Source organism: Panthera leo, chromosome D2 (genome assembly GCF_018350215.1).
Source record: "Panthera leo isolate Ple1 chromosome D2, P.leo_Ple1_pat1.1, whole genome shotgun sequence".
Taxonomy (NCBI): Eukaryota; Metazoa; Chordata; class Mammalia; order Carnivora; family Felidae; genus Panthera; species Panthera leo.
In genome coordinates this window covers 32,524,845-32,547,974 of record NC_056689.1, presented here as the reverse complement: position 1 = coordinate 32,547,974, position 23,130 = coordinate 32,524,845, and the positions used below count along the sequence as shown (strand labels likewise).

Here is a 23,130-nt window from a genome sequence, read left to right as displayed (position 1 = left end):
TCTATAAGGACATTACCTTTCTCTGTGTGTTTACTTATTGAATTAAGTGTATTTTGAGTTAATTGGCTACTAAGTCTATTCAATTCAAAATATTCATTAAGTGTCTCCTAATGCACTTTTTTGTGGAAAAACTGAAACCTCATTTCTTCAGATTTTTAAAAAATTCCCTTAGATGGTATTTCTCGACCTGTTTTTTTAAAAAAACATGTTTAATATTCATTTGAAATTTGAAACCAACTACTCTGACTCAAAACACATTTAAGTATTGGAGAAAAGCACTGCTTTGTTTTTAAACTATGTATATTACTTCTTCAGCTGCTCTTCCATTTTTCTCTAAGAGTCTGATAATGCTACTCCCACCTCTTACCCACTCAACTCAATTGAGACAGTTTGAAAAATCACAACCGAATTCCCAGTATTGATAAGAACACTGTCGAATGTTCATACTTTAAGAAAGAAGTGTAGATAATACTAAAAATCAGATCAAACCTTGAAATGTGCTTTGGTACTTGTTTGGTACTTTTTTTTTTTAAATGATGTAATTGATATTCAAAGAATTTCCCTCATAAAAACAAAAACCTAATGGATCTCTACAATTCAGCCTGCTTGAGAACAGTTCTTGTCCCCTATAATAAGTGGGAAGTGTGTGTGTGTGTGTGTGTGTGTGTGTGTGTGTGTGTGTACACACACACACACACACACACACACATAGAGAGAGCAGGGGAAGCAAAACTTTACCGTCCTAGAGTCTCTGACTGGGGCTGACAATCAAATTGACATAGAGCAGATTAACAGGAGAAAAGCACATAGATTTTAACACACACCTGGGAACCCGCATAGGAAAATGAAAACCCAAAGAAGTGGCTAGGCTTAAGAGAGTTTATATACTGAACTGAACAAAGACAGGCAGCTTACCTTTATAAAGTTTGCATTATTATCACCAGAGAAGTGGAGTCAAAGTTGAGAGTAATCCATATAAACAGATCATGTTTAAATAATTCTTAGCTTCCTTTAGTCTCCCCATATATTTTAGTTACTTTTCCATGGTTTCCTCTCTCCATTTCTTTCCTGCTGGTATAGAGAGGACATCTTTCACATCATCTTTCAGGAGTCTGATAACTTTTGTGTATCAGACCTAGTACATTTTGGTATGTACTAGGATGCTAGGCATATGCCTTATTCCCCAGTATGCATGGTTTTCTTTGGAATGGTCTTCTTTGGAAATTTTATAACATAATCTGGGAATGTAAATTACTTACCAATTATATAATTACAATTTAACATAAAGTATAGATCCATAAAATGCAGTTCAAGAATACAGGCAACAGTACTTTCAACAAACTTTAAACAACAGTTTGGGGTCATCAAGGGCACGAAGCAGGTGCCAGCCTGACCACAACCTAGCCTGGCACTCATTCCTGGACACACAGGTCAGAGTCTCAAGAGACAGAGCATGGGGCTTTTGTCTTTCACTCTGAGAAGTTATAGAGCTGAAACCAAGCCCACTAACATTACCAGTGAGGTAGATTATCAATGTGGATCACCAATGAGGTAGAATGTTACAAAGCAAATGAGGGATTTCATACATGTATGCCTGCACACAGCCTACACCCAAATACAGACAAAAGGAGATCTAAAAGACAGTTGTATCTAAGATACTTATTGTGGAAGCTCTCTTGTATTTGATATTGACTTAGGATCATCTATAGATTTTGGTCTAAGACTATCAAGACTCTTCCTGTTTGCCAATCAGCAATTACTCGTGTAAGGGAATCAGTAGACCCTTTTGTGAAAGAACCCAGCCTAACATGTAATAAATATTCTATAAATGTTTAGTAATCCTGAATCCATTCTTTCCATGTAATGGTATGAGTCCAGTGAATAAGTGCCTCCTTATCAATAACTCCCAGATTTAAAGTTTCACAAGTCAGTTTTTTGTCTTTCCAATTAGATTTGGGTTTTTTTTTGTAATATGAAATTTATTGTCAGGTTGTTTTCCATACAACACCCAGTGCTCATCCCAACAGGTGCCCTCCTCTATTTGGGGTTTTTTTTCCCAATGTTTATTTGTTTTGAGAGAGAGAAAGAGAAAGAGAGTGCATGCAAGTAGGGAGAAGGGGTAAGAGAGAAGGAGAGAGAGAATCCCAAGCAGGCTCTGCGTCAGTGCAGAGCCCAGTGCGGGGCTGGATCCCACAAACTGTGAGATCATGAGCTGAGACAAAAATCAAGAGTCAGACACTCAACTGACTGAGCCACCCAGGTGCCCCTCCAGTTAGATTTGTAATTCTTTGAGAAAGTGTGAATAGAAGAAAGAACATACCTTTGGTGCTCTCATAATGAGATCTGAATTAAAATTTCATTTCCACCGCTTTCTGGCTCTGTGACATTTATTGAGTGAGTGATTGTCTCTGAGCCTAGGCCCTCATTTGTCAAACAGGGCAATGGTTAAATGAGATCGTGTTTCTTATGGGCTGAATTGTATTCCGCCAGAATTCTTCTTTTGAAGCTCTTATCCCCAGTACCTCAGTATGTGACTGTATTTGGAAATAGGGTCCTTAAAGAGGTGATTAAGTTAAAATGAGGCCATTAGGGTGGACTCTAATGCAGTCCTACTGGTGTCTTTGTAAGAAGAGGAAATTTATTGACACGCAGACACCAGGGGTGCACATGCACCGAGGAACAACTACGTAAAGAAACAGCAAGAGGGTAGCCAACTCTAAGCCAAGGAGAGAAGTCTCAGAGGAGACCTGTTCTGCCTGTACCTTGATCTTAGACTTGCAGCCGCCAGAATTGTGAGAAAGTAAATTTGCATTGTTTGTTTACCCAGCTGATGGTATTTTGGTAAGGCAGCCCCAGCAAACAGATACAGTGGTATGTGCCTGATACCAGCTGACCTGTACTATACCTTTAATAAGTATTCTTTCACCTTCTCTGCATATCCTCTGCCACTGCTATGGCAGTTGGCGCATAGTAGGCATTTAAACAGGTCACCTCAAATGAATGACTGAAAAGTCCTGTGTTGAAATACTTTTCTGATAAAACTTCTGGAAAATGGAAGCAAAGTTTTGTTTTTATGAAACACTTTTAATATTACTTTTCAAAGTATGGGTAATTTCTCCCTTCACTGAATATGAAACATAATCTCATCATCATAGCCAAGAGGAAAATGGAAATGATTAATAGTAGCTTAACTTTCATATGGGTTTTTATAATTCCATCATTCTATTTACCTCTTCTAGTTTTATTTCATAACTTAACTTATTTACTTTAAAATTTCAGATCAAGGAGATTTATTGTTCCACTTAGTTATTTCTATCTTTTTCTCACTACAGTAGCTTTGAGAGTGAAGAGAACACTATTTATCTGTCAAGTTTAATTTCCAGAGGGATCAGGGAAGAGGGGAAAGTCCATAACCATTCATTGAGTGCGTGCTATGAGCCATGTAGTTTATGTATATTACATGCCTTTATTTTATATTATTTTATTTTATTTTATTTTATTTTATTTTATTTTATTTTATTTTATTTTAATGTTTATTTATTTTTGAGAGAGAGGGATACGCAGAATCCAAAACAGGCTCCAGGCTCTGAGCTGTCGGCACAGAGCTCGACACAAGGCTCGAACCCACTACTGCGAGATCGTGACCTGAGCTGAAGTCAGATGCTTAACCAACTGAGCTGAGCCACTCAGGCGCCCCTATTTTATTTTATTTTATTTTATTTTATTTTATTTTATTTTATCTTATTTTTTAAACTTTTATTTATTAAATAGTCTCTACCCCCAACATTGAGCTTGAACTCATGACCAATTGCTGCATGCTCCATGGACTCCGTCAGCCAGGCACCCCTACATGGCCTTATTTTAAATCTTGCCGACCCTAGTATGTTTAGTGGTATTATATCCGTGTTACAGATGTAGAAATTGAAACTCAAAAAGATAAAAGTAACAGAGCAATTAAATAATACAGCCAGCACTCCAACTCAGTCTTTCAGACTGAACCATCTGTTCTTTATCTGGTTATTACTCGTTTTCATCTGAGGTGAGGTTTCTATGCCTGACTTATTTGGAACTCTAAAGAAAAACTAAATGTTCTGAATTTTAGGAACAGGAAAAGGCCATGTTTCTTGATTATATGGTCAACCTTTTTTAGCACCATTTTTTCCTAGTTCTTTGGCCCCTCAAATTGAGTCTTATGACTAAGAACACTGTTCTTTTGTGTTTATATTACCTAAACTAGCCATTTAGTTTCTTTTTATAACAATTATTAACTTGCTAGATTTTTTAAAAATGTTTTAATGCTCTTAATTCTGATCAGATTTGTTTTACTCTATCCTTATTTCTCTGTCTGGAAACTCAAAACACACGGGTTTGAAGGAATGACTTAAGAATACACAGTTGGTTTTTTCCAAAAATCTTTTTTGAAGTTATTAAAAAATTCCATCTAAGGCTATGAGGAACTATTGAGTTGAGTTCCTTAGAGACAGGTGCCAAGTCTAATTCCAATTAATATATTCATTGATTTCTTGAGGACTACAGTAAGTAGGATGTCAGTCAAAAATGAAAGGTAATAGAGAACTCTTTGAAAGAGTATAATTAATTTTAATTTGGGGGGAGGGGGAAAAGGAACTGTCATTATGTCAAAGAAAAGCAAAAACTAATTTATTCAGGAAGAAAGAGGCCAACCCCAGAATATACAAGAAAACTGAAAAAGCATCATCTAATAGAATTCCAATCTGTAATCTTTTTGTATAAAGTTTTGGGGTTCACATGCTTATTGCATAACCAATCAGATTATTGCATTTTAAGAAGGCATGAGTGTCAATTATCTGAAGGCAAATTGTATACGGTTCAAAGGATAACAGTGACAGTCTTATATTCCCAGTCTTTAGGGAAAAAAAATATTGAAGTTAACAAATCCGTTCAGCCAGGAAGAAAATAAAAGGGGTACATAAAGAACAATGCTAATTATTCCCATTTGTCAATAAAAGTAAAACAAAAAAAAAGAGTATTAAGTATTGAGAAACTTAAAAGAAAAAAATTATACCTATGGCTACATGATTAAAAGTGCCTAAGGAAATTCCAGATCACCTACCCTTTATATCATTAGGCTGACATCTTTGTACTCACCCATCTAAAGTGCTAAAGGAGAATTAAATCTGTCTTGCTCTGATGCAGAGGACCATATTAAGAGACAAACATCAGCTCTTTTCCTGGCCAAAAGATTTGCAGAAGACCCGAAGGCAAGAAGGCTTTCAATCAAACACTTTTTGGAACTAGAACACTCTTGGCAAAGCAGATTTCTTTTCATTCTAATACCAGTTTTGTTTTGTTTTCTTTCTTCTGGGAAACTGACTCTTATGTAAACTCAGAGATGAGAATTGACTCTTGATTTGATTAAATCTAAGAAATGAAATGAGATCTGTTCAATCGGGTTTCTTTTAATTTTATTCTTCAACTTTTGCCACTACAAAACAGAATGTGGATAATAATAAATCTATATTTCTTCTTCCATCCTTAGATGGTGAAAGCCTGAATTTTCCAGAAACCATTAAACGGGTTATTAAACAGTACTTGTCTCTTTTAGGCATTAATAACTTTAAGGAGCCAAGTATATGTTTAAAGGTTAAATATAAAAACCTATTGAGGTAACAATCCCCACTATAGAACAATTGTAACTTTCCTATTTGGGTTGCAATAAAAAAAAAATTACTAGTTCATTTTTTCTGAAAAATTTAAAGTACTTAGCATGAATAAACTACTTTACCCTTATAACATTTTGAAGAGAAAAAAGCCATAACAGGCATTATTTTCTCAGATGTTACTTTAACCGTACAAAATACTTTAATTTCTTGCTTCATGAGTGGGTGAAGGAGGAAGAGGGAGAATCTTAAGCAGACCCCACGCCCAGTGTGGAGCCCGAAGTGGGGCTCAATCTCATGACAATGAGATCATGACCTGAGCCAAAATCAGCTTAACTGGCTGAGTCACCCAGGCTCCCCCCTTTGCTTATTTCTTAAATCCAGACATCTGTTTCTTTTATAAAAATAACACATTGGATTAGTAACATGATCCATCCAACCTACTAGTCTTACTTTGCCTGGGACACCAAGGGATGCATTAGGAAATAATCATTAATTTAAAAAAATAGAAATATATAAAAATAATAAAATGAAAATTTAATTGCCCTCAATAATTATTTAGAAGTCAGTCACCCATGACTTGATGTGAACACTTTTTAAAGCTAATTATATTTCTCTCTTACCATACATCATGAAGTAGGTCCAGTATCTTGCTCTGATGAGATCAAGTTAGCTGTTAGGGTGAATTAGTTTAACAGGGTAAAGATATGTAAAACCCAAAGCCAAACTCTGATTTAATTTCTTGCAGTTCCATTTATGCCCTGTAATTCAAGTTTGCTATCATTTGTCGATTATAGGTTCTCTGGCTGTAGAATCAGGCTGAAAATACTAACTATGGTAGAATGTGCATGGTGATACAAAGCTCTCTTGATGTTGTAAATGCAACCTTGATAATTATTCTGTAAAAAGTATATAAAACAGTGCTTTTTTGTTTCATATCTTTTGGAGAATGAAGGAAAAAGGGTTTTTTTTTAAGCTTATTTATTTTGAGAGAGACAGAGACAGCACAAGTGGAGGAGGGGCAACGAGAGAGGGAGAGAGAGAGAATCCCAAGCAGGCTCTGTGGTGCCAGATCCCATGAAGCTGCGAGATCATGACCTGAGCCAAAACCAATAGTCAGATGTTTAACCTACTGAGTCACCCAGGCGCCCCAAGGAAAAATTTTTAAGAGTGATACTTTGTTGCTTAAAATATATGATTCTAGGCATGATTTTTAAAAGGCATTAAGGAGCACCTGGGTGGCTCAGTCGGTTGAGCATCTGACTCTTGATTTCAGCTCAGGGCCTGATCTCAGGGTTGTGGGATGGAGAGCTCCAAGTCAGGCTCTGCACTGAATGTGGAGCCTGGTTAAGATTCTCTGCCCCTCTCCCTTGTGTGCTCTCTCTGGGGCACCTGAGTGGCTCAGTCAGGTAAGGGTCCAACTCTTGATTTTTGCTCAGGTTGTGATCTCATGGTTTGTGGGATCAAGCCCCATGTTGGACTCTGTGCTGACAGCGTGGAGTCTGCTTGGGATGCTCTCTCTCCCTCTCTCTGCCTCTCTTTCTCTCTCTCTCAAAATAAATAAATGAACATTTAAAAAAAAAAGAAAAAGAAAGGCATTGATTGGCACTTCTGCATCTGACCTTTTGGATTAAAGTGCAGAAAACTGATATTTTTCTTTGATTTGCAGATAGTTTTGCAATTCCAAAGTCAATATGTTAGTGATACCTTTGCAATACTGGGGTGGTCTCAAAGATTTTCCTCTCATCAGTATCTTTAACTTTACATTCTAAGTTGATTTTAAACTGGGTACAAGACAAAAGGAGCTCAAATAAATCATGAAGATTTGATCTTTCTCCAGTGGAAATTGTTCCTCAATATATCATTCATATAGTCTTATCAGCCGTCTTTTAGTAGAACACAGGAGCTTTTCAGTTTATGAATAAGCTGTATACCAATGAACCAAAAGTTCATAGGTCAATTGTTTGGAATTCAGAACGCAGTGATACTTTTTTTAGTTTCACACACGCAGAACACTTACAATATTGTTGAATGCAATATAGTGAAATGAGAAGTAGTATGAAAGGAGTTGATTATGTGAACTCATAGTTCAGTGTTTCGTCTACACACACTCTTCTAGCCACAGCAGTCTTGGATGTAGACCTCTAGTAACATCGAGTGTTTTTTAACAAAAGTTTGTGGACATACTACGTAAAATCAAAATACTACATTTCTTGAGAGGTTATCACTGAGCCAGGCCCTACTCTGAGTTTTTTTATCTACATTATTCCATTTAATCTTCACAAAGCTATGAGGTTGGTATTATAATTACCCATACTTCACAATCAAGGAAACTGAGGCACAAAGAGATTAAGTAACTTGCCTGAGGAGGAGCTGAGATTTTATTCCCGGCAGTCTGCCTTTAGGGTCTGCTCTTATAACTTACACTAGCTTTCCGGGAGCTAGGCTAAATGCTCAAGATACTAAGATGAACAAAACATCGTTCTCCCCAGAAGCTTACAAAGGTGAGATGATTCTTGCACAGTGTTGTAAATACAGTACCAGACATATTGATATGGTGCAATGGGAATATAAAAGGGAACATGTAAATCAGTCTGTGAGGAGTGCAAGAGACTGCTCAGGGAAGCTTTCCCAGAGAAGGCAATATTTGAGTCAGCTCTAACCAAAAATCCATTCTATCTAAGGAATAGGGTGGTTGATTTTTATTCGCACTTTGTTCTGGCTGTAGGATAAATGAGAAGAGGCAGGGGAGCACTGAGTTATCACTGGGACTGGAGCCAGGAAAGGGTGACAGAGAAAATGACCTTTCTTATCAAGTCTGTCCCAAACCAGCCTTAAATTAATGTGTCTCCAAGGTGTTCTCATGTTGGTGAAGGGACCTGAGGAGGTCCAGGTCCATGGAGATAATTAAGAAACAGAAGAAAAGCATAAGGCAGAATAAGAAAAGAGAGGCTTTCTCCAGATTTCTCCCAAGAGCTAGCTGGGCCTATAAGCAGATCAAATTTGACCTCTGACTCACACTCAGAATGAAGTTTGGGCTAAATGATGTGTAGGGTCTCTGAGTAGATCTTTTCATTTTTCTCCTTCTAGCCATCTTCAGCTGAGGATGCCTTTCAGAATTATGGTCTTGGGGATTTGTGGACATTTTAAAATAAAGAATGAGGGCTTTAAAGAATGACAGTTGTACTAATGAGTGGAAAGAACCTCGTTTGTCCCCCCAACCCCGCCTTTTAACTAATTTGGCCTCAAATAACTCTAGGAGACCTTTTTTTTTTTTTCCTTAGAGGAAAAGGAGAGTTTTTAAAAATAGCTGTAGCCTCTAGCCTGCCATACAGCGTTAGAGGAGTCTAGGGAGTCTAGACAATGTCTTAGGAACCAGAGCCAGCTTTGCAGTAATTTGTGAATAAATAATGCATTACAGCCTGTTGAATTCAGACTGCAAGCAAATGCCACTTTAGAGGGTCATATATATTACATCAAGTTATTATCCTCTGAATTTAGTTAACAGCATAGAAATGGCTTTTTCACAAGTCTCCTTCATTTCTCCTTTTTCCTATTACAATAGAATGCCTTTTCTCCCTCCCCACCCACATTCTCATTTGTTTTATATCAAATCTCCCACATTAGCATGAATGATTTCTTTTATTAAAGCATCTTGAACTAATGAAATATAAACTACACCAATAATTTTTTTTAGCATTAATAAAAGCCTCTTCAAATAAAGTAATGCCAAAACATTTTTTTTAGGATGCCCCTTTTCTTTACCAGTGTTTCTTTGAGATCTGGTAGCCTATCTACCTAGCAGAAAAATAAAGCCAATGTAACACTTAGTTTTTGTTTTTGTTTTCTTACTAATAACAGATTTAAATTCTTGAGTCCTTAGGTATGTGCCAGGCATTTGTTAGGTAAAGAGCAGGTATAGACCCCAATTCCTGAATTTAAGGAGTTATAATCAGACTGGAAGTTAGACAGTTATTATACTCCGGGGAGAAAGCTATAATGATAGAAGCATGCACGGAATAGGTGCATGGTAAATATTTGTCAAAAGAATAATCAGTATACAGTTATGTCATTTGGATTTTTAAATTTTATCTCTTTGACCTTGGGAGGCTTAGTTTCTTCAGATGTACAGTTTGCAGTGATGTCCCTCACAGAGTTTTCAGGAAGACTCCCTGAGATGTGAAAGCACCGGGTATGGGGCACCTGGGGGCCTCAGTCGGTTAGGCATCCGACTCTTGGTTTTGGCTCAGGTCGCAATCTCATTGTTTGTGACTTCAGGCCCTGTGTCCGGCTCACGCTGGCAGTGCGGAGCCTGCTTGGGATTCTCTGCCCCACCCCACTCGCATTCTCTCTCTCTCTCTCTCTCTCAAAAATAAACAAACATTAAAAAAATAAAAATAAAAAGTACCCAGCACAATGCCTGACATCCATCCTGTGCTCGAAGAGAGTTTGTTCATGTGTTCATTCAATCACGGCTGCCCTGTTTCTTGTCTGGGTGCTTAGCATCAGACTGCTCCGCAGAGCACCTTCCCACAGACTGTTGGTATCTCCTGCATTTCTTCCATTATCAGCAGAGGAAGCGGGGCAAGAACCAGTGACCTGTGCTTCCTGACATCTCTGTCTAGTGGCCCATCTTGATATTCTTTGCAGAATCATAGCCCTCATTGTTTTAATGTTTATGTATTTTTAAGAGAGAGAGAGAGGGAGAACGAGTGGGGAAGAGGCAGAGAGAGAGGGAGACACAGAATCTGAAGCAGCCTCCAGGCTCCAAGCTGTCAGCACAGAGCCCAGTGTGGGGCTAGAATGCACAGACTGTGAGATCATGACCTGAGCCTAAGTCGGGCGATTAAGCGACTGAGCCACCCAGGGGCACTGCATTTATTATTTTTTTAATGGTTATTTACTTTGAGAGGGAGAGAGCTCAAGCAGGAGAGGGACAGAGAGAGAGGGCGAGAGAACCCCAAGCAGGCTCTGTACTGTCAGTGCAAAGGGGTTCGACCCCACGAACCATGAGATCATGACCTGAGCTGAAACCAAGAGTAGGTCACTTAACCGACTGAGCCACCAGGCACCACAGCTTCATAGCCTTTAAAGTTTGAAAAGATTCCAGGCAATTGCCAACTTCACAGTCATTATGTTGATTAGATTTTTAATCCCAAATCAGTGATTCACAGTATATCCAACTAGAAAAATAAGTGAGGTGTATTGAATTCATTATGCTGGAAAATATTGCTCAGTGAAATGTTCGATATTTTTCAAATCTCTATGTAGAGACATTTATGGAGCATGATGCCAGAAATTAGGGAGGAAACTGAAGTAGTTTCCTTGAATACAGGATTAGTCATTTTTTCTTTATTGGACATCATATACAGAATTATTTCTTTATCTCTGTCATCATTGCTAAGATATTAACGTACTGTATTTTCTTTTTAGTATACAGATAGTTCTCATAGATTTTCTATACTATGAAATTTGGCAAAGTACAAACTGAGAAATTCTGGAAGCATCTCATTTGCTGTAGTGGAATTACCTTACCCATCTGGTAGCTTTTTTGTTGTAGTGATAATTGTTTTTTTTTTCTCTCTCTCTTTCCCCTGCTCCTTCACTCCCTCCTTTCTCCCTCTCTCTCCCCTCTCTATATAACAAAATGACATTCAGGACGAATTCATGTTATTAGGGCTAATTTTGTCACTCATGTCTGAGGTGATGTGTCTGATTCTGCGACCCCAGCTCTGATGTTGCTGATGCTGCTGGTAGAGATTCCTGCTCAAGCTCTAGTGGTTTTGCAAAGTAAGAAGATAGCTTCTAACCCCTTCTCTCCCAAAGTGGAGCATCACGACTGTATTAGTTACCTATTATTGCATAAGAAATTACCCCCAAACCTAGCAACTGAAGACAAATACTACTATATCACACAGTTGCTAAGGGACAGGAATCTAGGAGCAGCTTAGCTGGGTGGTTCTGGCCGTCTTTCATGAAGTGTGGTCACACTGTCACCAGAACTGCAGTACTCTAAAAGCCTGACTAAGCTAGAGGACCCTCTGCCAAGCTCACCCACATGGCTGTGGGCAAAAGGCTTAAGTTCCTCATTCTGTGGATGTTTTCACAAGGCTCTCATGACATGGCGGCTGGCGTCTTGCACAGCAGGGGATCCGTGAGAGAGAAAGTGCAACCAAGATGCCTTTTATTACCCACTCTCAGGAGTGACATCACTTCTGCCATACTCTTTTGGCCATATAGACCCATCCTAGACCACTGTGGGAGGAGCCTAGACAAGAGTATGAATATCAGGAGATGGGGCACACAGGGAGACATCCTTATACAGGCTACCACATGTATAATCTCACCACCTGCTCCAGAATATGAGGCTGGCCGCCAGAGGGCTGTGTTAAGAACAGTTCCAGTAACATGCCGTCAACAGCAGTGCTGTCTCATGGACCCAAGTGCCATTGCTCCCTTTCCCAGCAGTTGGCTCATTGCATAGGCTCTCTCACCAGTTTATCTTTCTGCCCTGTGGTGATTTTAGTTTCACAGGTCTTACTGCCTTTCTGTACCACTTGGCACTGCTCAGGGTCACCACAGTCCTCCCCATGTTTCATGAACTTTGGATCGAGTGAACAAAGTGGCAGCCCCATTCCCTTCCCTCCCATGAGACACTTGCTTCCTGGGAGTATTCAAGCGTTGTATGTTAGTAGTTTCTCTCTGCTTCCCCAGACACCCAGCCACATGTTCTTGTGATCCAGGATATGCAAATGCTTGCCATATTCTTATCCCGGGCCCTGCCATCTCCAGAGAGATGTGCCTACTATGTAGCTTTTGAATTGATGAGGAAGGCTCCTCTAAAAATTTTTTTTAATGTTTATTTATTTTTTGAGAGAGAGAGAGAGAGAGAGAGAGAGAGAAGAGCCGGGGAGGAGCAGAGAGACAGGGAGACACAGAATCTGAAGCAGGCTCCAGGCTCTGAGCTGTCAGCACAGAGTCCGACGCGGGGCTCAAACCCACGAACCACAAGATCATGACCTGAGCCAAAATCAATGCTTAACTAGCTGAGCCACCCAGGTGCCCCTGAGGAAGTTTCCTCTAAATCCTCAGGATTCAGTTTCTTTCTTTCTTTCTTTCTTTCTTTCTTTCTTTCTTTCTTTCTTTCTTTCTTTCTTTCTTTCTCAAGGAATGGGGTTTAGTCCCTTTTATGCTGTGAACCATGGTTTATTGCTCCCATTAGTGGCACAAGTATTGGACATTTAAAATAAATCTCACTTCACAGCCAAAACATTATGATGTGTTAGCGTCCATGCTTGTGAATTTATTCCCTCAGTTTAAGGAAAATGTCTATAAAAATCACTTTATAATCCAGTATCCATTACGAGAGTATTTTATAATTTTTTTCCATGATATTTTATAATCAACTTGGGAAATTCCCACTGTGACACAATGGTAGTGTGTTCAAAACCTAACAAGTTACTTTTATACTCAAGATTTAAGGAATTTTGCTCTCATGATGCATAGAATATGATACATATAAAAACACTTAGATAATGTATCACGTAGTGTTAGCCTTCTGGGTATATGAAAATTTTCATTTCTTAAGTCTAATGAACTTTGAACTTTTTTTTTCATTTTTTTTTTTTAATGTTTATTTCTTTTTGAGAGACAAGAGACAAGCATGAGCAGGGGAGGGTCAGAGAGAGAGGGAGACACCGAATCCAAAGCAGGCTCCAGGCTCTGAGCTGTCAGCACAGAGCTCAATGCGGGGCTCGAACCCACAAACCATGAGCTCATGACTTGAGCTGAAGTCGGACACTCAACCGACTGAGCCACTCAAGTGCCCCTGAACTTTTAAAGTAGAAAGTAGCCACTCTTTGGTTATCCTTTTACATAATTTCCAATTATTCACTTAGGTATAAACTCTCATTTTACCCATCTGTGATATTAACTAAAGAAATGAGAACAAACCTTGCTGCCCACCGGAAATTCCTCTGTCACCTTAAATTGAACTAGACTTTTCCGAGAGAACTCCTAGCATGTCTTATTAAGTAAATGGGTGTGTGAGGTTAAATTTGGATCTAAAATAATGACTGGGATTTTTGTAATGCTCAGGAAATTATAGTGGTTGGTTTACTGATTTTATCTCCATCTGATTTTCAAGAGCCTATGTGGTATTTTTTTTTCCTGTGGATTTGAATTAAGTTTTATAGTTCACTTTAAATATATATCTTTATGCTCTGACACGGTTATGATAGCCGGGGGAGCAATCTCTTTGGTTTTCCTCACTGGTGAGTATGTATAACCTCAAATGTGATGTTAATGTGGTTTTACATTCAATTTCTGCCCAGGAAAAATAATAAATTGTGGAGGTGGTTGATCCAGTGAGTATACTAAGTCCATTTATTTGAACACGCAATCATCAACACACCAAAGCTAATCAGATTTTAAACACACTTTGTCAACTGTGCCCGGGAGCCTACTGTCCTAGTGAAACGTAATTAATTTCAAACTGGCATAATGGGCATAGCTTTCCAGGCCCTTATAAACCTGCTAGATAGAGGTCATCCAAAATGACTCACCTTCTCACTCAGGGTTTTCAGTAGTCTACACGTCCATCTGCCAGAGGGCTCAATAAGGCAGATCCTCAGAGCAGAGGAAGAGTTATATGATCTTGATAAATGAATACCATTAGGCTATAATTAGTATATGTCAAGCCCTAGTTACTAGATAGCTTCAAATATTTGAGATACCTGCCTCTCTCTGCCAGTATTTGCTGGTAAATATGTGACAGAACGATGTGCAATTTTTCTGATGTTACCGTGGTGGCATAATTTTAGTGTATTCAGTGGTTGGCTCTGATCTAAAATACCAGTTAACTTCCTCTCTGCCTCCATACTAAAAACAGTGCGGTAATCTTAACCTCATGTGTACGTGGCAGTCTTCTCTAGTATTGCAAAGCCGTGGACAGCATGTATCCTCCCTAGATAATTTGGGGCTTATTGTTGCCACCCAGCTACATGATGGCCAGAGGCGAAAAGGTAGGTATCTGAACTCTGTTAAAGGGATAGAATTGAGAATGACCAGCTGATATTTGTATCTTTGTCTTCTGTGTTACATCTGGCTTCTCAAGTTAAATACCCTTGAAAGTACGGGATCTCTGCTGTCTTTGGGAGCTACAGGAGATTATAAGACCAGCTTCTTTAATAGTCACCACTGCACCTATTACCTTGCATTGGCCATTCACACTGATATATCAGGTGTTCCAAAAATCTAATAGGACCCCAAGAAGGAAAGATATTCAAAGTAATTTAAAGATTTAAGGGAGTATAATATCAAACATAAAAATATTCTGCTAGCACCAGCAAGAGAAAGACCTGCCAGACAGAAATGAGGAGTCATCTGACTTTACTTCAGTAAAGGCTTAGGGTTAGCAGTAAGAAAACCAAGCAACCATAGGCTTTGCACATAGCAAGAGTCACATACAGAAAACTGTGGGGCTGGGGGGGGGGGGTTGCCTGGGTGCCTAGGTCGGTTGGGCATCTGACTCTTGATTTTGGCTCAGGTCATGATCTTTCGGTCATCCCCGAGTAAGGCTCTACACTGACATTGCAGAGCCTGCTTGGGATTCTCTCTCTCAGTCTCTGTCTCTGTCTCTCTGTCTCTCTCTCTGTCTCTCTCTCTGCCCCTTCCCCTCCCCCATTTGTACATGTGTGGGTTCTCTCTCTGTCTCTCTCTCTCTCTCTTTTTCTCAATCAAAAATAAATAAACTTTTAGGGGCGCCTGGGTGGCTCAGTCGGTTGAGCGCCGACTTCGGCTCAGGTCACGATCTCGCGGTCCGTGAGTTCGAGCCCCGCATCAGGCCCCTGTGCTGACAGCTCAGAGCCCGGAGCCTGTTTCAGATTCTGTGTCTCCCTCTCTCTGACCCTCCCCCATTCATGCTCTGTCTCTCTCTGTCTCAAAAATAAATAAACGTTAAAAAAAAAAAACAAAAACAAAAATAAATAAACTTTTAAAAAAGAAAAATGTTTATGAAGCAGAAAAGAACCTAATTAGGCACAGATCTCTCCATCACACCCATTCCCACAATCACTCTTGGTAACATCATCTCCTCCAACCACTTCTGTCCGTCTCCACTACCATTCTAGCCCAAACTATAGTCATCTTTTGCCTGGATTACTTCAGTTGCCTCCTAACTAGTCTTACTATAGGCACTCTTGGCTTCCTTATCATTCTTAGAATAAATACTTAAACCCATACTTATAGGCTCTATAATTTGGCCTCTGCTGCTGCCTCCTCCAAATCCATCTCGTACCAATCAGTCTTCCACCTAAGGGCTTTTGCACTACTGTTGATTTGCCTGGGACACTCTCTCCCCGCTTTCCTTCACCTAGTTACCTCTTTCCTATTCCTCAGAGCTCAGTTAAACCCCACTCAGTTCTCAATCAAGGAAGTCCTGTGTTTCACCACCTTCCAAACCCAAATTAGACCACATTTTTATATTAGATGTTGCCAAAGCACCCTGTACTTTTTTTCTTCAGATCATTTAATTAAATAGTCACCTGATCATTAAATACCAGTCCCCAAACACTACTTGAAAACTTCTGAGAGAGAATATTAGGCTCATAATTATTTCCTTAGTGCCTGGTATGATACCTGACACAAACGAGATGCTCAGGAAATAGTGTTGAATTAGTAAATATTTCATCAGATGTGGACAACACCAGCCTAATAAAGGCACACATACACATGCATATACCCTTCCTGTCTCTCTCAATGGCATCATTATGGGTTAGTATATCAGGTCCCTCTTGGGGTATCTACTCAAATTTCAACAATTCCTTCTTCTCCAGGATTTGTTCCATGCTACTTCTCAAACACAGGTGTGGGCTCCTGGAAGCCATTTTTGTACTTTGTGCCTTCCCCCTTGTTTCCCCTCGTATCACCCATCGCTCCCCCTGCCCCAGGTAATTGGATCAGGAGTGGCTGCCCAACCCAGGTTGGACCAGCCAGAATTTCTCCATAGGAAATTTGAAATTGGGATTAGGGACAATTGGTCTCTTTTTTTGGTAGTTGAACCATAGCACGTTCTCCAGAACTCCAGGGTAATAGTCTCTGCCCACTGTGTAGACCCATGAAGCACAGAGAAGAAGGGCTAACCTAAAGCAGAAACTGAAGCAGCTGCGCAGAAATGAGGGCCAGCTTTCTAGTCCTGGCTTTCAGTCCTTTCCCATCTGTGAGCTGCCTTGGTCTCTTGGGGTTCCTAAATTTCCTTTTTGCTAAAGGTAGCTTGAGTTGGTTTCCATTATTTGCAACAAAAAGAAGCCTTAATACAACTAGAAAAGCCAAAACAATGACCCCCAAACATGCCCAGACTTAATGGAAGAAGACTCTGTGGTCACTGAGCTCATATAGGAAATGAATGAACTTCAGATGACCTCCAGGTGCCTTATAGGGTATCACCATTTGTTCAGATTATTCTGATTCCCTGCCATGTTGAAGAACCTTATGCTTAAGCATGAAACACTCCTAATTAGCTCTTTTTAAAAACGTAAGAGGCTACCACATAATTGAAAAATGTCTTCTATGTCTCTTAAGTTGCTTTAAAAAAACAAAGCAAGATGAAAAACTAGCATTTAAGAAAGACGATCTTAATTAGCTTGGTGACTTAAAAAACAAAAAACAAAGAGCTTCAGCGCTGAGGGATTTAACACATAATCTCACTTGATAGTTTCTCTGTGGTACTGTAAAACATGTAATTGGCCAGCCGGGGACATCTGAACATATTGTTAACCTAGAAAATAAAAGAAATAGAAAGCAAGTTCACTTTCTGTTTTTCATCATTGTCATCATCAAAGAACTTAATGGCTTTCTTTCATTTTCTAATTCTCCCAGAGGAAACCTGTTTTCTTTCTTTCCTTCTTTCTTTTACGAAAGGAGTATGATACGGATGTAGTCTGGCCTAACGCTTTGCCTGTGATTGGATTCAGTGTTTCATCTGACTTTCTGTTTAAAGCTTCAGTGAGCTACCTATTTGTGAGTTTCAGTCTCCTATCTTCCTTACATTTGTCTTCTTATGCTTGTCACTCAATTTGACCTGAATTCCAACTTCTGTATATTGTATTTCACTCTCTGGCTCTCCATTTTCTGTTCTAAAAAATTGACACTTTCCAACATCATTTTTAGTTTCTTGGAATATATTAACCAGTTCCATAGAACCTAATGAGTATGAACTCATTGCCTACGCAGTGGCTTTCTGAATGGTCAGAAATAAAATGAGTGATAAGATTAAGCCCACCAAAAAGGGATAAGTCATTTCAAGTGAGATAAACTGAGATAGGAGGTCTGGAGACCAAAGAATAGAATGTGTTTCTAATTTTACAGATAATGCCCTCAAATTATGGTCTTTTAGTGTTTTCTGAATAAGGTAAAAAATTGAGAATGTGCAATTTAATATTTAGCTCAGTGCATATGGGTAAAAATAGGTATAACCTTAACACTTTTATTGTTTTCGTGTAGTGGACCTCTGTTTCTCTCAGTTAAACTATATACTTTTGTAGAACATAGATTCACCATGATGGATTCCATGAATACAGTCTTCTTTCTAACTCAGCCACACTGATTTTTTCATATCTTGCTTCTGTGACACCATTCTTGTAGAAAACACCAACTAATAACTATTTACGATGCTGTGTCCTCCCGAGTATAAACTGGCAGTGTAACTTATAATTACCTGTTTTATTTTTTTCATATTTATTAGGAATATGTATCCTTATGTGATCTTAAAATCAGCCTCTAGTCTGGGCTCATTAATTTGTGGAAACAATACTATGCAATTTTATCATGGCTGTAACCATGCCAGTAATACACATCCATGTGAAGTAATTTTAAAACCCACCAGACTATGTTGTGGTCTTGACCTTGTCCCACTGCTCTTCCAATCTCAGACTCCTCTTATGTAAATGGAGATTATAGCCATTACACCTCTTTCAAGGGTAAATATGAGACTCAAGAGAATGAATAGGAAGCATTTTGTACATTATTATCCCTCAGTCCATTTGTTTGTATTCTGTATGTACTAACTACAGGGCTTACAATTTATTCTTATGGCTCCTATATCCATAAATTTTTGCATAAGTCCAGTTTTTATGGAGAAAGAGTTTATCATTTAACTTTCCATGTTCTAAGCATGTTTCCACTCCTGCCTCTTTTCCTCCTTATAAACATGCAAAATGCGCATGTGATGAGTAGAAAGCAGAGTTAAGAGAATTACTAAGTTGTTTTTCTTTACTTTCTCATTTTTTTTCCTGTATTGTCTCTGTAGAGAACAGAAATTTTGTTTCTCTTTAAACAGGGCTTAGGGGTGCCTGGGTGGCTGAGTCAGTTGAGCATCAGACTCTTGATTTCTGCTCAGGTCATGATCTCACAATTCATGGAGTCGAGCTCCACATCAGGCTTTGCACTGACACTGCGGAGCCTGCTTGGGATCTCTCTCTCTCCCTCTCTCCCTCTCTCACTGCCCCTCTCCTGCTCATGTTTTCTATCTCAAAATAAACTTAAAAAGAAAAAAAAGTAAAAATAAGCAGAGCTGAAGTTAACAGAAGCAGGTGTGACCCCCAAATTATTTTGTGGCTAACACTTATTGTTATTAATAATATTATTCTGAATAGCAGCTAATATTTACTCTGCTCTTAGTATGTGCTAGGTGCTGTACTACCATATTTCGTGGAATCTAAAACAGTGGGAATATGGACCAGTATTTTATGTGCCATTAAGAAAGATTTAAAAATGCCGTCAAGCAAACCATGACAAAAATGCTTTCTTTACACCAAAAATATTTGGTTAAGACCTATTAAAATGCTCCTTTAAGTTTAGATATTTATTATGTGTCATTCTTGTACACACATAATAAGGGAATTATGGACAAAATAAATTGGTCTAAAATTTCATCATATTCAAGTCCAACTGTTCTGAATTTCTTTTTGACTCGAAATCTGTGTTTTTCCATACACTACTGTCCTTGAGCCATCAAGAGCATTAGTAATGCAGCATTTCTTAAAGGAATACTCCACTGTTACCTGGGATTTTCTTCCGAGCCACAGACACCCATTCTGCACACTCTGATGTATTCACACAGTCACTGTCACAGCCAGTGACAACAATGTTAGAGTTGCTGCCTAGCTAACAGCAATTGTAAAAGCATACTGAGTTTAGAGGTATTAAAATGCAAAAAAAAATAAATAAGTAAATGCATCTTAGAAAAGATAAATTAGGGTGATTATTTCTCAAGCATTATCTAACTTAACTCTCAAAATAATCCCAAGAGGAAAGTAACTTATTACACCCATCTTACAAATGAAGAAACCAAACTTGGAAAGGTTAAATAAATTGTTCAGGAGGTCATAATAGGTAAGTGACCAAGAAACACCAAACTCAAATCAATCTAACTGCATAGCCTAAATTCCTGCCACTGAAATATATTGGCTTTGTTTATAGTCCCCACATAATTAAGATCTCTGATAATGATGCAGGAGGAATATCATAATCCTTCCAGTACAGAGAGTATATAGTGCTGCATAACGTATTTCTCAGAGGCTATCAAACTAGAAGTTTAATGAATACAGATTAAATGAAAAGACTCCTACAAATATCTTCACCTGACTATAGATACTGTGATATAATATAGCCTTCTGATTCAGATGGGTGGGTCTCTGTGTTTTGGTAAAAATGCTCTCGTTTTCCTAGTGGATTAAAGTGGTTATAATGCTTTTTAAAATGTGCCCTAGCTTGAATCTTTCAAAAACTGAGGATATGGTAGTTTTCTAATATCAAGTGACAGAAGAAGGAAAACTTTACTGACGGGTTTTTGTGGTTTTCACTTGAACAAATAAATGTACCTGCCATTCTCACCTAATTTATCACTCTGGCATAGTTTCAGACTCAGTGTACAAATTGTTTTGGCCTACGGATCTGGCATTGCCTGTTTTGTCTGCATCCTCCTGTGTGCTTGTTGATTTTCCTGTTTCGAATATTTCTTTTACTTTGTTAGATGTGAGCTGAGTATTATTGAGAAATTTTATACAGTCGAGGGGCACCTGGGTGGCTCAGTCAATTAAGTGTCCAACTTCAGCTCAGGTCATGATCTCATGGTTCGTGAGTTTGAGCCCCACATCAGGCTCTGTGCTGACAGCTTAGAGCATGCTTCGGATCCTGTGTCTCCCTCTCTCTGTGCCCCTCCCTTGCCCATGCCCTGTCTCTCAAAAACAAATAAAAGTGCTGAAAGAAAAAAAGAAATTTTATACAGTTGACCCTTGAACCCATCCCCCCAATGCAGTCTAAAATCTGTGTATAACTTTTGACTCCCCCCAAAACTCAACTACTAATAGTTTACTGTTAACCAGAAACCTTCCTGGTAACAGAAACAGTCAATTAGCCCATATTTTGTATGTTGTATGTGTTATGTACTATACTCTTACAACAAAGTAAGCTAGAGAAAAGAAATCATTGTTAAGACTGATTAAGAGGGGTGCCTGGGTGGCTCAGTCAGCTGAGCGACCGGCTTCAGCTCAGGTCATGATCTCACGGTTTGTGAGTTCGAACCCCACGTCAGGCTCTGTGCTGACAGCTCAGAGCCTGGAGTCTGCTTCGGATTCTGTGTCTCCCTCTCTCTCTGCCCCTCCCCCACTCATGCTCTGTCTCTCTCTGTCTCAGAAATAAATAAACATTAAAAAAAAATTTTTTTTTTAAAAAAAGACTGATTAAGAGGGGCGCCTGGCTGGCTCAGTTGGTAGAGCGTGGGACTCTTGATGTCAGGGTTGTGAGTTCAAGCACCATATTGGGCATGAAGCCTACTTAAAAAAAGAAGAAGAAAAAGGGGCATTGGGTGGCCCAGTCGGTTAAGCATCTGACTTTTGATTTCAGTTCAGGTCATGATCTCATGGTCATGAGATGGAGCCCTGCATTGGGCTTTGCCTTGAGCCTAAAGTCTGCTTAAGATTCTCTCTCTCCCTCTCCCTCTGCCCTTCTCTCTCTCTCTCTCTCTCTCTCTCTCTCTCTCTCTTTCTCTCTCTCAAAAAAAAAAAAAAACAAACCATAAGGAAGAGAAAATATATTTACAGTATTGTACTGTATTTATCAAAAACTTATGGGTATAGGTGGACCATACAGTTCAAACCCATATTGTTCAGGGGTCAACTGTATATAACTAGACTCAGGTAAAGGAGCAGATGGAACTTCATAACAGAGCCCACATCTAGTCATGTCCTCGAAACTCTAAGGGCAACTTTGGGATTTTTTTTCCTGGGGATAATTACCAATTCTAAAGAAGTGGCACAGCTTCTCCTTAGGTATTCAAGAGTGTAGGCTGGAAAGTGTGTCTTATGCTCCTATTAGATGATAAATACAGAATTGGTAGGTGAGTCTTATAAATGAGGGAGAGATTTAATCAGTCTACCAAATATTCATTGAGCGCATGCTGTGCTCTGGGTATGACACAGTAAAATATACAAGGCATACACTCCTTCAGAAAGTGAATAATGTTGGGGCGCCTGGGTGGCTCAGTCGGTTGAGCGTCCGACTTCGGCTCAGGTCATGAACTCATGGTTTGTGAGTTCAAGCCCTGCGTCAGGCTCTGTGCTGACAGCTCAGAGCCTGGAGCCTGCTTTGGATGCTGTGTCTCCCTCTCTCTCTGACCCTTCCCTACTCACTCTCTGTCTTTGTCTCTCAAATATAAATATACATTAAAAAACAGTGAATAATGTTATGAGAGAGATATAGACTTTTTAAAAAATAAAGGATGGGGTGCCTGGGGTGGCTGAGTCGGTTCAGTATCTAACAATTCTTGATTTTGGCTCAGGTCATGATCTCACTGTTGTGGGATCAAGCCCTGCATCCAGCTCCATGCTGAGTGTGGAGCCTGCTTAAGATTCCCTCTCTCCCTCTGCCCTTATCCCCCCTCTGAAAAAAAAAGGGGGGGGGGGTAATATAATGCAAAGCATACTCTCTATGGGATCTAGACCTTACCTATTGTAGGAGCTCAGAAGACTCAGGAAAGTTGAGTGTGTTTTGGAATAATCAGTAGGGCCTTGAAGAGATGTTAAGTTCAAGAGAGGACAGGGTTTGTGTACTTAGATAAGGGGGCAACATCCCAGGCAAGGAAAATAACATAAAGAAAAGCCCAAATGCTCAGCATAAAGCAAGTCTTTCTCTGGAGCAATGAGGGATTCCAAGTCCTTTCACAGCTGATAAAAGCCTTCTCTGGAATACAGAAGGTCTGAAACTGATTGGATTCTCCTTGCTATAGAAAGTCTTTTATGTTTGTATTTTATTGCTGTGAAAAAGCATTAGGCACATGATCACAGCTTGGGGAACATGTTGCATATTTTAGAGAGTTGATGGCTAATTTACACCATGCTGGGTCCCACTAAAAATTAATATCCTTCTTGCCTCTGTTATGCAAGTTTTGATATTCTGATTATTTGCCAGTGATTACTGCCTACTGACCTAGAGA

The 23,130-nt window shown here is 39.2% G+C and overlaps 1 protein-coding gene across 9 annotated transcripts in view; it reads left to right on the top strand.

Annotated features, from left to right (window-relative positions):
• MICU1 (mitochondrial calcium uptake 1) overlaps positions 1–23,130 on the top strand; it is a 243,122-nt gene that overhangs the window by 175,671 nt on the left and 44,321 nt on the right. The window lies entirely within an intron of this gene.